This window comes from Arvicanthis niloticus, chromosome 1 (genome assembly GCF_011762505.2).
Source record: "Arvicanthis niloticus isolate mArvNil1 chromosome 1, mArvNil1.pat.X, whole genome shotgun sequence".
Classification (NCBI taxonomy): Eukaryota; Metazoa; Chordata; class Mammalia; order Rodentia; family Muridae; genus Arvicanthis; species Arvicanthis niloticus.
In genome coordinates this window covers 20,828,644-20,844,487 of record NC_047658.1, presented here as the reverse complement: position 1 = coordinate 20,844,487, position 15,844 = coordinate 20,828,644, and the positions used below count along the sequence as shown (strand labels likewise).

General features: G+C 47.5%; 1 protein-coding gene across 9 annotated transcripts in view; it reads left to right on the top strand.

Annotated features, from left to right (window-relative positions):
• Positions 1-514: 514 nt before the first annotated feature.
• The window catches only part of Ptpn5 (protein tyrosine phosphatase non-receptor type 5), a 53,882-nt gene continuing 38,552 nt past the window's right edge, over positions 515-15,844 (top strand). For 2 of the 9 annotated variants that reach the window (XM_076934796.1, XM_076934816.1), the window contains exons 1-3: positions 1,451-1,588; positions 14,959-15,050; positions 15,330-15,423. The gene's annotated coding sequence lies outside the window, so the exon portion shown is untranslated. Of the gene's footprint in view, positions 592-1,290; positions 1,589-4,728; positions 4,810-14,958; positions 15,051-15,329; positions 15,424-15,844 lie in introns of those variants that run through there. The other 7 variants (XM_076934787.1, XM_076934824.1, XM_076934801.1 and 4 more) reach the window with 6 other exon arrangements.

Sequence of the window (15,844 nt, the reverse complement as noted above, 5' to 3'; positions counted from 1 at the left end):
ACTACTGTGGGAAAACACGAGAAGCAGGCCTGCGGTCCTAACTAGGAGAATCACCAAAGACCTCATGGAAGTAGTATATTAAAGAGGTAATAGAAAGGAAAAGCGTGTGGTTTTCTGGAGCCGAGAAATTAACACTGTAAAGGTCCTGGGGCCTGAGAGGCTGCCATCTTGGTTATGGCCACAGATTGGGAGGAAGGAGTGAAGGGCAGGAAGTTAGAGCATTGAAGGACGCCTGCTCTTATGAAGACCCTCCCAGGCTATAAGGGGCGCTTTGGCTTTCTCTTGACTGCAATGGCCATCGGCTGTGGGAGTTCTGACAAAGGATAGATGCAACCTGGTGCGTGTTTCAAAAGGATCGCTCGTGGACTACTCTGTAAAGAAACAGCTGCAGGTGGCCGAGGGTGGAAGACTGACTGGTATAGAGGCTACTGCGGAAATTCATGCTACGGAGGACAGCGGTGGCTGGAACCATTCTTTTTAGTAGCCGCGTGCAGCTTCTCATTTTCGCCATGTAAAACTGCTTGCGTGCGCAATCCACTGCCCCACATAGCCTGCAGTGGGGTGAAATTTCAGGAACCAGCCCCGGAGAAGGTAAGATTGGAAATATGCCACACCTGGGCAGCCCTTGGAACCCTGGTGCCCACATGAAAGCAAAGCAGATGAAGTGCCTGTCCCGCTGCCTAAGTCAGGAAAGCTAACCCCGATGGAGAGAGAGGTGTCCACCCTCTCTTGCTCTACAGAGACAGAAAAAGAAGGAGTGGGAAGTAAAGCGCCTCCTCCGAGTCCTGGAACAGGTCCTGAGCTCCCGGGTATGCGGTGCTCCGCGGGTACAGGTGCCAGGGTTCTGGCAGGAAGCGCCACATCATTCCCCCTGGGCACGAACACTCCCAACCCAGCTCTGACCCCTTTGTCTAGCTTGCCTCTACCCTCATCCATCTGTCTGTCCATCCCACTCCAGATAAAATGTGTACAGCCCTAGTGGGGTCCCTCTGGCGGTTGCCGTAGTCGCGCAGCCCCGACCCGGGGCTCCCGAGAGAAGAAAATCATGAATGAAATGGATGCGGCGCTCCCACTCCCCCGCCCTCTCAGTCCAGGCAACCTTGGCATGGGGGCGGCGCCTGTGAGGACTCCGCACAGAGTTGCGGTGGGCGAAGGGGCACCGCAGACGGGATCCGATGTTAAGGGTCTGTGGTCCGCCCCCCTAGAGCCCTAGGGGGATGCCGGAGCTCCCCACCCCCACCCCGCCAAGCCGGCGAGCCCTGCGCAATTCCCCGGGAGCGGCGCAAGCCCGTCCGGGGGCGGGGCGGAGCCCGGGCTGGGGGTGCCAAGCAGACCCGGCAGCTGCGCCCGCGACTCTGCAGTCCAGGCGCATTTGGTGGGGCGATTGGGCAGGGAGCACGCAAGGAGAGCGGGACTGAGGGCTCCGCGGACAGACCGACAGACGGACGCCCCCGCACACGCAGACGCACCGAGCTCCGCACGGCCCCTGTCACACACAGACAGGGACACACGCAGACACGCACACTCGCGCGCTCACATCCTCCCGCCAGCCTGCTTGTCCGCCGGCGTCTGGAGCCCGCTCTGGCCGGTAAGTGAGGCGCCTTTGTGTGAGAAGCCGGGAGGCATTGGTACAGGGTCCCCTCCGGGGCGGTAGCGAAATTGACATTTCCTCCAACCCACCGGACCCAGGAGCCCGAGTCCGCCCCCGCCACGCCCCCCGTAGGGCACCCTGAAGACTGGAAGTGGGGTCTCCAATGCAGAGGAGGGGCTCGTGGTTGGGGACCACGGAGGGAGCGGCCGCCACTCCCCGTGCTCTTCTGTGGTTCCAAGGAGGGATCCAGATAGTGGTCCAGGTCCGAGCTTCTGCGGCCCAGGCTGGTGTGCAGCTCTCAGCTGCAGCGCCTCTCTGAAGTCTGAACCCCAGAGAGGGGTGATGGAAATGGTGGCTACCCAGCTGGTAGCCAAATTGTGCCTTCCCCAAGCAAGACCCTATAGCTATCCGCCACTCGGTTCCAAAATAGAATCCTGGTGCATTTCCCCTCCTCCCGACATATTGCTTTTTTTTCCTGGAGGAGGCCCAGGCTCCTGCAAAGCTTGGGTCAGAATCCTCATCAAGGATCAATTAGAAACAAGAGTAGGGTCTTAGGGCCGGAAAAACTCATTTGATAGCTTCATGTTCCAGACAGGGAAACTGAGGTCCAATGAGGTGGTAAGGCCAAGGTCACTAGAGAGTTAGTAGCAAAGCATGCATCAGAATTTGGGGTGCTTGGTTTTTATACTCATTTTCTTCCCCTACACAATCAGACCCAATCCCCAGGAAACCCCAGGGCTCAGAAATTCACGTGAGTATGCCAGGTGAGTCTTGGCAATGCTGGCCCTTCCCCCAACTGAAACTGAAGATGCCATTCATTTCCTGTCATTCTTCCTGGTTTAAAAAATTGGGAGTGGGTGCTTTAATTTGCCTCATTTCGCCTCTAGAGGGGCTCTGTTTTTGCAAGCATCCATGGTTTGGAAGGTAATTTGGAGAATGAAGCAGAAATTAGATTCCTGGTGTGAATCCAGCCCTTACAGAAGTTGCTAAGCCTGAGGTTCCCCAGTTGGACCAGGTGATGTGGCATCCCATTCACCTAACTTTGGGATGACCACATGCCCTCCAAGTCAGCCACTCTGCCTTCCTCCATGCTTACCCACTTTTTCTCATCCAACCATGTCTTTGGCGAGATCTAATCAGCCTTCCTTTGTGAAGGCCCCCAGGCCCCCACCAATGTCCCTTTTTCTTGCTGTTTATTAAGGCTGGCCTCTTGGTATTGCTGACAAAGCTGCCGAGGAAGCTTTAGTTACAGCTGCACGGGGCTCCCTCAAGGGCAGCTCGTGTCCCCATGCAGAGTGGGCTGTCTGGTGACAGAAGGTGCCAAGAGAGGTGGGCCTAGGGAGTTCAAGCACAACTTGATGGAGAAAGAATGAAGTTGGTCACCTTGGAGAGTTCGGATGGGATAGGGTTCAAGTTAAAGACCAAGTTCAGTCTCTAGGGACATGAGGCTATCTCAAGAACTTCCTTCTTGAGCTAGGTAAGCAAACTAACACAGAACAGGGCAAAAGTGGCCTCATAAGAGCCCCAGGAGCCACGGCTGGCACCGTAGTCTATATAGATGATGTCCTCCTACTAAGAGGCACCGTTTGTACTGACTTCATAAAGAACTGAGGCACTAAGGTTTGGGATATATCAAAGTTCCCACCCTGAGCATGGGACACCTTGGCCCCAGGTCCAGCTCCTCTCCACCACTGTGTAGTTCAGAAGCTTCTTGTAACCTCTCTGTAGCACACTTTCTCCTTGAGGGAAATTCTCTGATGTCCAGGATTTCAGGTCTGCACTATTCGTTGGGGATAGCCTGAGGACAAGGGGAGAACATTTATGTATATAACTACTCTGGGCCTGGTTTCCTCTCCTTTCACTTTGTGAGAGAATGTTTCCTGACTTAAAGAGAGAACCCATGTAGGTTACTGAGCACAGCTCCCAGGTCAGAGGGAGGACTCAGGAACTGAATGTTTCTTACATTACTGCCTTAGCTTTGCAGATGTGCCTTCTGCTTGTTCCCGTCTTCAGATCATTTGAGGATGTGGGATCTTAAGTCCTCTCAGTGATCCTCTCTAAAGCCAGCCCTCTTCCTGCTGACCTATGCCCCCATCCAGTGCTCAGCCCCTGTAAAACATCCATGTCAACACCCTGACAGACTATTGCTTACCAGTTAGATTGCAGTTGTTTAACTTGAGTGATTACACAGTGTCAAGGCTTTTCTTACCCTTGGCCACCTGTATTTACTCTGCACAGCACAACAATGATGCTGAGAGCTCCAGCCGCTCCGTTAAGCAGGTGGGGAAGTTAACACTGAAAAATACAAGACTTCAGAGTACAAACAAGGCAGGATAACCTACTTAAAAAGTTTAGAAGAAGGGCAGATTTCTTCTTCTTGAGAATCGAGGTGGTTTCTTGAAGCTCAGTGGTACCTGAGCTAGGTCTAAATGATTCCTATATTAGAAGATACCATCTGGGATGCTTCCAAGAGGGAGAAACAGCCTGAGCAGGGAGCAGACAGATTCAAGGACTTGGAACATGGTCAGAAACTGAAAAGTGATCCATCCCCACCGAAGCCACGAGTTAAAACCAACTCGTGACAAGGCTTTGATGATGGCAGGTGCTGGGGCACTGAGTGCCAAGCCAAGGAATTGGACTTACATTGTCGAGTGGAGGAGAGATGTAATCAGACTTGCTACAGGGAGAACAAGCTAGATGGAGACGGTCTGTGGACAGGGAGCTCGAGTAGGAAAAGGTGACAGTAGCCTATGAGAGATAACAAGGGCCTGGACTGGGGGCGGTTGGAAGAACGGTTAGGAAAGAGACCTGGCATCAGCAAGAGATCTCCTGAAACCTGCAGGTGACTTGGTGTGGGCGCCTCAGGGAAGGAGGAGTAAGCGATGGCAAGGCTTCGTGTTTTGAATGGCTGATGTTGCCATTCACAAAAAGAATCCACCAGGAGGGGGAAGGAGACTCTAAAGGAATAGGAGTGGCTGACAGAAGCCATGATGGCTCCCGATGCAAAGTGTTGCTTGCCAATGATATGGTCAAGAGCTAGTTCATCCATTCATCCTCCGATGCATAGAAACATCCGTGATGTGCTGGCTTGTTGCAGGTTCCAGGAATGTATTGCTGAAAAAGACAAACTTCCTACGCCAGGAGAGACAGAAAATAAAGCCTAAGCAAGATAAAATGCTTGAGGTTTGCCTCTGGAGCAGGATAAAGCAGGAGAAGGAGTAAGTGGTGGGTAAGGGTGGAGGAAGGGACTTCCCTTAAACAAAACTGCCTTTTGGGAGTTGATATCCAAACAAAGCCCTGAAGGAAGTGAGGAGGAGACTTGAGAGAGCAATACTTTCTAGAAGAGGTTACATGTGCAAGAGCCCTGGGATAAGAATAGATGGTTGTTTCTAAGGAACCTTGTGTTGCTATAAGAGGGAGAAGTCTGGCAGGGAAAGGGGCATGAAAGAGGGCAGGTCCCATCACTCGGCTGCTTACAGGTCTGAGGAATGAGACCCATAATACATTGGTGTTAATGAGTCCAAGAGGACCTGAGTCCTATTTGTGTATTCTTAGTGCCTAGCAAAACAGCCCTAGTGCTGCACAGTGGCTCACCAAATATAGTCATTGAAGGGATAAATGTTGGAACTGGCCATTCATGTACCAGATTTCACATCTTAGACTTTCATGAACCAATAAATATATTGTGTCGTGGTAAGGATATAGTGAACTTGTAATATAGCAACATTCATAAAACTTAGGAGACATGAATGCCTGTGCATTGAGTAAACTGAAGAAAATGCATGTATCTTGGGCAGCAAGATGGCCCAAGAGATAAAACACTTGCCATGAAAGCCTTGGTTAGATCCTTAAAACCCACGGAAAGACGGAAAGAGGGAAATGACTCTGCAAAATTGTCCTCTGACCTCCGCACACAGACCATGGTGCTCATGCACCCACACACAAGCATAGTAATTTTTTAAAATCTTCGTATTTTGTTCAGTCTGACTCAATGTTGTAAACACTGCTAATGACTGGGGCTAAGTAGAAAAAACATATCTGCAGTGATTGCAAACCAGTTAAAAAGATAACATTGGAGGTCTTTGATCTTACTTCTACAGTTAAGGTAGATCCTTCTGTTCATACCACGACATCTCCTGTTTAACTCCTTCACCCTCAGCCACTTTTCTAACAAACATTCTAAAGATACTGACTTCTCCCACAAAGGCACAGATTTGCAGGACAAGGCATTACAGTCACCAGTGAAAAGACTCTCCAAAAGGCAGACAATACAACATGGAAATTTATTTATAGAGTATGAATACATTAGACACCTAACTTGCGACTTAAATGAATCTATAAGTGTCAAGGGCAAAACTTTAGAAGGTAGCTAGCCATATAAAACACCTATGCATTAAACTGAGCAAGGTGTGTGTGGATATTTCAAGTGATATGGGGCCCTATGCCAAAAACAAAAGAAGTTCACCCAGAAAATACCCACGTACCCATATGGATTGGCACAACTATAGATGTGTTCTGACCCGCTGAGTGACCTGAGTGAGGGTCTTCCTATCTCCCAAACTCCGTTTCCCTGTCTCCAGCAGGGGTAGGGTTTGGGTTTCCAGGACTGCAACACTAAGCCCTCTTAGCCTGTGCAGTTGACAGTGGTGCTGTGGTTCCCTGTGGTCATCAGATGATTTGGCGGTGGGGAGCAGATAGGTAATATGTTGGCCTGCTGCCAACATTAGCTGTACCCGCGAACAGGAAGCCAACTGTGAGGCTGTACCTTGTGGGGAACAAATTGACAGGTGGTCTTGGTCCAAGACTCAAAGACTGAACCTCCTGGTCCAAACTCCATCTGAGTCTAGCAGATGCTTTGGCTCTGTACCCTGGAACAGGAAGAAGACAATTTGGGACACATGAGCTGGATCCTGGAGAAAATGGAGAGAGAGAGAGACATGTGATCAAGGAGTTCTAGGGGTGCTTCAGAAGGTGTGCTTACGGACTTGCTTTTAGTTCTTTGGGGTACATACCTAGAGGTAAAATTGCTGGCTTATATGGTAACTCTATGTTTCACTTTTTGAGAATTATGGTGCGCTTTTATTTTTTTTTTTAAATAAAAGGGATTTTTTGTTTGCCTAGTATGAAGAAGACCTCCCATGGAAGTCTTAGAAATGAATGGTGCAGGAAGAAGCCATTAATTTAAAACAAGTAAATTTTGTGTGAGCTCTGCATGATCTCAGAGGTAATAGAGAAGAAGAAAGGGGAACGGAATACAAATGAGCACAGCCGCCATTTCTGAAGAATTATTGTGATCTAAAGGCACTGTGGGTGGGAAAAGAATGCTCTCCTGAGAGACTGTAGTGGGTGGAATTCATTCAAGCATGCAGGTATTTACTGCCCTGGGCATCGTGGTGGACACGGGAGCCTCAGCAATCAACATGACCTGCAAGACCTTACCTTTGAACCAGTCTGATGTAGTGGGGAAAAATAAAAAAGAAAAGAAAAGAAAAGAAAGAAAAAGAAAAAAAGCAATCTGGCAACAATGGTCTATATCAATGTGTGCCACGAAAATAAGACACAGACTTTCAGATAGAGCTGGTGGTCCAAGCTTGCAAGCCCCATTACTCAGAGGATTAAGGCAGGAGGATAGTAAGTTTAAGGCCAGCCCGAACTACAGAATAATTAGTTCAAAACTACAGAATAATTAGTTCAAGGCCAGTCTAACCTAGTGAGATGCTATTCAAATTTTTTTAAAACATAGGGGATATATATACATATACATTGTTTAGTTAATAGAGTTCTTGTCCGATATACATGAAGCCCTGGGTTTGGGGTATGTAGTGCATACTAGCAATCCCAGCACTTATAAACTATAGGGAGGAAGATCTTAGGTTCTAGGTCATCTTTTGACAATATAATTAAGTTCAAGGCTAGCCTGAGATACATGAGACCCTATCTTTATTAAAGATTGCTCACATATAATCTTAAATATATATTTATATGCAGTCAGATGCACAATGAGCTACTGAGCCTTTACAGTCCTGTGAGCTTGTTGGACTATCACAAAGATAAAGATGTGGACATGCCTTAAGGATGCTACCCATGTGTTATATACACAGTGGATAGCTGCTTTTATATTGGTAGAATTTTTTTATGGAATTAGAAGAGTAAATTTCTTCCCATGTCTCAAAAATAAAATGATAAGAAATATAAAATGCTTCATTAATCTCCAGCCTTCAAAGGCAATAATTACTCCCATTTCTATCATTGTGGGAGAATTTTAATTTTTTTTTTTTTTTGGATCTTCGTGTAAATAGGATCATAATGACTTTGATTTGGGTATTGATTTCTAAGTGACAACTAGAAGAGTTGAGGGGGGATGCCTATTGGGTTCAGAACAGTGTCTTGTGGTTCTACCCAGCCACTAGTGACTCTGAGAGGCCCCTTCTTGCCCACTTACCTCTCCAAGCCTTTGTGTCCTGCTTCTTCCCACCCCAAGCATCTTCCCTGCTATTTAGGGACTCCTCCTTGTCTTTCAGCTCTCATCTGTGCAGTTCCACCCTCCATAAGACATCCCCAGCTTTCACTTCACACATATCTGGCACCACTCACTAGACTGCAAGCTAGTAGAGCAGACTGGGATCGGCTATGTGTCTCCAGAATAAGCTATGCAGATATGGATATAGCACTATACTGTTTTGTCTTAAGAGTATTTTAAATAGAGTTTAAGATAAGTATGCAGGGGCTGAAGAGATGCCTCAGTGGTTAAGAACATTAGCTGCCCTGGCAGAGGACCCAGGTTCAGTTGCCAGTACCCACATGGTGACTTACAACATTTTCAGGGGATCCAGTACCTTCTTCTAACTTCCACGAGCACCAGACATGCATGTAGTGCACAAGAATATACACAGGCAAAACATTCACACACACACACATAAAATAAAAACAAATATTTTTATGTACATACATAGGTGTGTGTACACGCATGTGTGCACACACACGTAAGGATTGTCTAAGTGATGGGTACTTGTCTAGTATCTAAGAGGTGCTAGATTCAATACTCAGGACCACAAAAATAAATAAACATGAAAACACAAATTTAAGAATCACACTGGGAGGGGGACAATAAGATGGCTCAGTGGGTAAAGGTGCTTGCCACCAAGCCTGATGACCTGAGTTCTATATCTGGAACCCATATGATTGAAGAAGAAAAAAAAGTCTCCAAAAGTTGTCCTCTGACCTCTGCAAGCATAGCATACACACACACACATACACACAAACACGTGTAAAAAAATTAAAAATTAAAATAACTGCAAATATATCCCAAACTGCTGATAAAAGAAAGATAGTGAAAAGAAGTCTAATTTCTGGGCATAGATGAGAAGTATAGCCTAGGACTTATGGCCTAAGAAGAGCTGTGCATTCAGGGAGCCGCAGGGAGGAGAGCAGCCAAGGAAAGTCACCTAGAGGAGGTGAGCATCAAAGGTTTTTGAGGAGGAGCCTGTGTTGAGCATGAGATTATAAAGTCAGGAGCTATCCACAGAAAGCCTTAAAGCATGGTCTTCCGATTGTGCTGAAGGTTGAGTCCCAGTCCCTCCTCTTTCTCTCCTTGTTCATTTCTTCCTTCATCATCTCTCACTTCTTCCCTTCCCATCTCCTGAACCTGAGCATACAGGAAAGCACTGAAGGCCCATTGCATTGCCTTTCATCTCTTCTCTGTCTTCATACACTAGAGGATACAGGATTAAGTCCATCCCTTACTCCTTCTTTCCCTGGGCAGCTCATAGAAGACTCGGTCATGGACGGGTGAGCCAGGGAACAGCTCTAGGATGGGGTGTAGTTCTTCACCAGGTCCCAGACCATCAAGTGCTGAAGAAAGAATTCACTCAGAGTCCAGGTTGCATGCAGCAACCTCACTGGAGAGAGCTCCTGGAGGAGGCATGCACTAAGGTGGGCCTTGGAATCAAAGAGCAGGCCACAGCTTAGAGAGCCTGTCCAAACAGGAAGAATGGGAGACAGAGAGGCTGAGAAGCAGGAGAGAACATGGCTGGGGATAGACTTATTACACCATGGAAGAGGACTTAGAATTCAATTATTTTTACCTGTTCCTCTCCAGAGCTCTGGGTCTGGCTCTGAGGGTCTGGAAACAAGCCAAGGTCTTTCAGAGGGGAGAGAGGAATTTGTCTGGGCGCTCTTCTCGTTAACTGCAGAGACACCAGGCAGAGCCTAAGGCAATGGGAGGCTGACTTTTGTAGCTGATAGCAACTACATAAAGTAAGAGGTCTCCCATGACTTGGGGGTAGACTGAAGAAGATGCTTTGAGCTGGGTCAGTGGGAACAACAGTGGTGTTCTCACTATCTCAGGATTACCTAGTATTTTCTGTACACATGACTATTCCTAGTCTTTACCACAGTCCTGCAGCTCCCCTCACTTCTGCTGAGCCTGAGGGAGATTAAGACACCAGCCCAGGGCTCTGTAGGGAGCCGAACCTATCCTTTTCCCAAAGGACTGTGGTTGACTTAAGAAGGGCAACCACAAGACCGCCGTGTGTCATGTGTTAAGAGAGTCAACTCATGTCTGTTGAAGGCTACCCAGGGTCCCAGGAATGCAGCTGTTTCCAGAACACAGTAAAAGAATCCAGTCTCCATCCTGGCTTCTCTCTACAGCCCTCTTCTGGTGTGTCTGAAGACAGTGACAGTGTACCCACATAAATGAAAGAAAGAAAGAAAGAAAGAAAGAAAGAAAGAAAGAAAGAAAGAAAGAAAGAAAGAAAGAAATCTTTTTTTTTAAATGCCTTTTCCCAGCATCCTCTCTGGAGTTTGCTGTTTGGTTTCCTGAAGACAGCCATTCTGAATAGAGTGAGGTGGAATCTCTAGATGTAATTTGCATTTCCCTGTTGGCTAAGGATGTCGGACTTTTTTCCTTTTTTTTTTTTTTTTTCATCATTTGTTGGCCATTTGTATAATTACCTTCAAAAACTGTTCAATTGTGGGTGTCTTTGGGAGCTTATAGGATCATGTCCTGAACATTTTACATACATCTCATGTAAAAACCTTGAATAGGACCCAAAATTCGCTTGATCTTCCTGATAACCTTCTGAATCTTAAGTGTGTAGCAGGTGAGGAAACAAAGACCTGGGAATCAGGTATTTTGGCCAAGATCAGGGAGTCAGTTAGGAGCCCTAATTTGTAGAGCGGGGAATATCAGGGGTTCATATTTGCTTCTTTTGTGGTAATTTTAATAAGCTACTTGTAAACACTCAAACTCTGACTCACTTTTCATTTATTTTTTAGAACTACTTTTTGAACAATTGGATGGATAAAGACTAAGTATGAGAAACAGGAAACCCATATCCTAAGCTATAAACCTTGTGGTTCAAATAGAGCCTGGATCAACAGTGTAAACCCTGCCTTTGCTGTTGCCAAGTGTGATCTTGAACAAATAATTCTACCTCTCTGCCACTAATTTATGCACATGTGAAGAAGGGAGTTTCCTACCTGGGGTTAGAGTAAGAAAGGAGAAAGAGGAGGTTTGTGTTTGGAGTGGGATCTAGCCCACAGTAAGCCCTAGGCAAAGGGAGGCCATGATAATCACACCATAGTCCTGGGTGCAAGTCTTCCCAATGTGGCAGGAGCCTGGACATTGACCACAGAGCAGAAGGATGAGAACAGGAAAGTGGATACCAGACTTCCTGAGGGAGTCAGCAGGAATTCTTAAGGAGGTAACATTTGAACAGGGTTTTATTAGCATAGAGTAATAGATTTCCTTGTGGCATTTTCATAAATAGACATCATTTCATTTCGTTCTTATATCCCACGACCCTATCCTACCACCCCCACCTTGCTGGGCCCTTCCTTCCTTTTAAATAGCTCTCACTACTCATTTAAAGTGAAAATTAGTGTTTCCCAGGCAGACAGATAAAGAGATTTTTCCAGCAGAGGGAGAGGAAGGTACATTTCCAAGGCATTAGAGATGGAGTGAGAGTCTAAGTAGAGGAAGCATCAGCATCCCCACAGGAGGTGTGATCACACCTTCTCATTCATGATTGCCTGTTTTCTCCTCACAAATTAAAACTGTGTACCTGGGGAGTGGGGAGCAGAATGGAATGTTCTTGGAGCCTTAGAAAACACAGGTAGACCAGATGTCCTTTGAACCCTCAAGCCCTTCAGCTGTCCTTTGAGCCCCTGCCTATCACACAGTTCATAATCATATAGGTCTATCAACCTATGCAGGTGATTTACACTGTCCGATGAACACAGCTGGACTCAGATTCTGCCAATGGTTGGCTCAGCTTGGTTTACCCTCCACGCCAGGTCAGCAGCCTTTACCTGGCTTCCCTGGACCATGGCCTGACTTCCCTGGTGTTATGAGTGTCCTCTGCTGGGCCACTGCCTTTCTGCCATCTCTCTTTTAACCTTGATGCCACAAAGTTGAAACCTGACCTATAGGGATAGGCCCATTTGTCAAATGCTTTTTGAAGGAAGAGTTTTTTCAAAGACTTATTTATTTATTTTACATATATGAGTACACTATAGCTGTCTTCAGAAGCATCATAAGAGGGCATTGGACCCTATTACAGATGGTTGTGAACCACCATGTGGTTGTTGGGAACTGAATTCAGAACCTCTAGAAGAACAGTCAGTGCTCTTAGCCGCTGAGCCATCTCTCCAGCCCGGGTGTTGTTGTTTTGCATCTTTCATTTTCATTACAGGCTCTTAAGAATAAGAACCCATCACACCTGTAACTATAGCCCAGAATTAGTAGGTTCAAGGTCTGTGACATGTCCATGTACTGATGGAACATAGTTGCCATTATCACACTCAAACTGCCTCCCAAGGCAAGCTCATGCTTCCTGGGAAACCAGTGATTGCATCCTCTAATCCTTCTACTGCCAGGGAGGACATTAGGGAGTCACCCTCCCCACCAGGTCTGGGAAGGGGGCAGGCACAGGAATCACTATCTAGCTCCTTCATTGGTTCAGAATATGAACCCAGAAGAACCACTGTACCCACAAGCCTTAGTATCTTCCTCTGTAAAATAGGGACCATCATATGCTTCTCCTTCTGTCTGTGGGCAGGGATTTCATCAAGAGCACCAAGCACCTGCTAGGATGTGCCACCATCCTATCTTGAATGTGGTTTATACCCAAGGCTAGAAGGTGAAAAAGAAAGGTGCAGAATGTGGTTAATGTGGGCAGATCTGTAACTGTGGGTGGCTTTGGGCAGGTCACTTCATATGACAAAATCTCCACTTTCTTCTCTAGAACATTGAAGTAACAGTCAATCCCTTCTAGGCCTGTTGGAGGGCCAAGCACCTCCCACATAGACAGTGCTCAGGATAGTGCCTGGAACTGTGTCATTGTCCACTCCCTCCTCAGGCATAGAGCAGTAGAACAAGACAAATTCTACCCGTTTCCCTCCCTCCTCGGGGCACCTCCTCCTCCTGATTTCCATCCACATAAACCTACCATGAGAAACACAAGAGAGAAATTTTGGAGATCAGGAGTGGCCCAGGGAAAGAGTGAACTGCCCACAGAGCCCGAGCTGGGTGACAGTGAGTCTCATGAACCTCACCCTAAAGATGGAGTCTGCACAAGATGCCTTACACATGTACATGAACCCATGATGTCTCCCCATGTTGCTTGCACAGTTGGCCTCTGTTGCTCGGTCCCTGTGTGGTAGCCAAGGCCAGCAGAGAACCTCTGTATGTCTGCTGTTCCCATCTAACCACAGTGGGAAGCAGGAAGAGCCACTGGACCAAACCACAGACACCTGCAGGCTTGACAACGCTTTCCCATTGTCTCCAAAGATGGGCACAGTCCTTGGATATCTTGTTCATGCTGGAGCTACACCAGGCTGCTAGGCAGCATTCAGAGCCTTGTGCCCTTTCAGAAGCATGCACTGGCCCTTTTCATGAGTTAGCGTTGTCTACACAATTGCCTTCACCACCACCATCATTTTTCTCCTGCATTGTATCTTTGTTGGTCACTTGCAGAATTTCTTGCTACCAAGTCTGACAACCTGAGTTTGATACATGGAACCCACATGGTAGAAGGAGAAGACAGACCTACCCCCAAACACACAGTACATGTCCACCCATGCACACACTGGGTACAGGGTGGCTGTGTCATCTTTATTGTCCTGAAGATAGCTTTCCACATCCTTCTACCTACCTCCTTGTCCAGGAGATTTCATCTTAAGGGTCTCCACCTTCCCCAAGACACAAAATCATGAGGGACAGTTTTTCAGGGAGCATGGCTTTGGGATCTATGACCAAATCTTCCTCAAGGTAACTTCTAGAACATGTCTGCCTTGCCTCTCTGGAATCAAGAGGAAGGAGAAAGAAAATGAGGAACAAACAGCACCAGTTCCCATCTCAGCAAATCACCCCATCCCATGCCACCCTCCCTTCTGACACACGTCAGACTGATGTCCGTTTCTTCTCTCCACTCCACATGCCCTCCCTCTTCCTGGACAGCACTCCCACCCCACAGCCACATACTTCCACTCCTACGTCAATCTTGTTTGGGCCTCAATAGTACTCTAGGGCACCCTGAACATCTCCTATCAGACATGACCCCTTCACTGACCTGGCTTCTTTTCTACCTGCATTCTGCAAGAGACACCTGTGGCTCATTGCGTTTGTGTAGTTTGCACACAGTAGCTGTTTGCAGTAAACACACGTTGAAGAAATGGATGGGCCCAGGCCCTGTGTTAGACTCACTCGACAGATACAAAGCCAGATTGCTAAGCCCCTTAGCTGGGCTTGTTTGGCCTCTCCCATCCTCTCTTCCTTGGGTCCCAGGTAGTTGCATGTTCCATAATGCTACCCACAGAGAAGAATAGAAAGGGAACCATTTATTTGAGTATATCTCAGCCAGAAACCAGTCAGGCCCCTTCTTTAAGATTCTGAGCACTCTCAAGTTCGTGGTCTGCTTACACAAGGGCACAGATGGCTGGACAGTGGACAGATGGGCCAGGAGGATAGGCAGCTTGGTGGGATGGAAATAGCATGAACTAGGTAGGCATTGGGAGTCCTGGGCGCAGAGCCTGTCTGTTCCCTGAGTTTGCTGCACGCATCATTCTGGGCTCTTTGGCTGCCAACAACAGAAACACTTCATAACCCAGATGGTAAAGGTTCTTATTAGAAGCCTTGGGGCATGACACAGGCATGATGGGCAACTGAGCTCTGCATCAGGCATCCTTCCTGTGACAACAGGCAGACAGGGCACCAGATGAAGGGGCCCTAACAAGGATTCAGGATATGGTGGACCACCTGCAAACGCTGTTCAGGTCATTACTGTGTGACCTGAATTACTTCTCTGTCCCTCAGTTTCCTCCAACTTAATGTTCTGAAGCTGGCCACTTTTTCTTTACATCTACAGTTTGCTTTTTGCTGAGGAAAATTCCCGGCCCTGGCCCCAGATGGCACCTTTCCCTACCTGGATACCTTGGGAATGAAGTTTGAGGGAGCTAGGTGAGTGCGCACTTGTGTGTGGTCCCCGGAAGGCACTGAACCCGGAAGTCTGTGGCTAGTGACTAGTCTCCATAATGTGGCCAGCTGGATCAAGTCTATTCCATCAAGCCAGCTCATCCTCTGCCCCTGTATGCTAAACTTGCCAGTAACAGACCTGGATTGTGGTCTACCTAGCTGTTCTTCTCTACGTTGAGAAGCTCCTAGCTAAATCCACTGTGTTATCAGATACCCCAAAGCCACCTGAGAACCTGACACTACCCTATTTTTTGACCTTTAAAGTCCATCAGAAGCTCAGGAGCAAGACTGGATGCCTGGAATGTATCAGGGGTGGAGGGGGAAGGATGCTCCCACATCACCGAAGTGGATGGGGAAGGTAGGTGTATAAATCTCTAAGAAGCATCGAAACAAACTAAGCAACAAGAGAAGCATGAGGCAGGTGTGGGGAAGCCTGGTGGGTTTGATTCTTCCCTGCAAATTATGAAGTGCTCTATGAAAGAGGTGATGCTGAGAAGAATACACAGGAGGAGTAGGATGTGGCAGAAGTTGGAAAGAACATTGAAGGTTGAAGAACAGTGTGAACCAAGGCACGGAAGTGAGAGCAGTTCCATTTGGCAAATAGAGATGGGGGATAGATAGGATCTTGAGTCAGTGAAGAGACTTGTGGTGACAGGAGGCATGCTGAGAGGCCTGAGAGGGCAAGCAGGAAGTCCATGGGAAAGCGCAAGCCCATTCTGATTCCCCCAGCTTCACACTTGGGCATCACGGTCCCTCCCAGCTAAGTTTCCTCCTCCTGT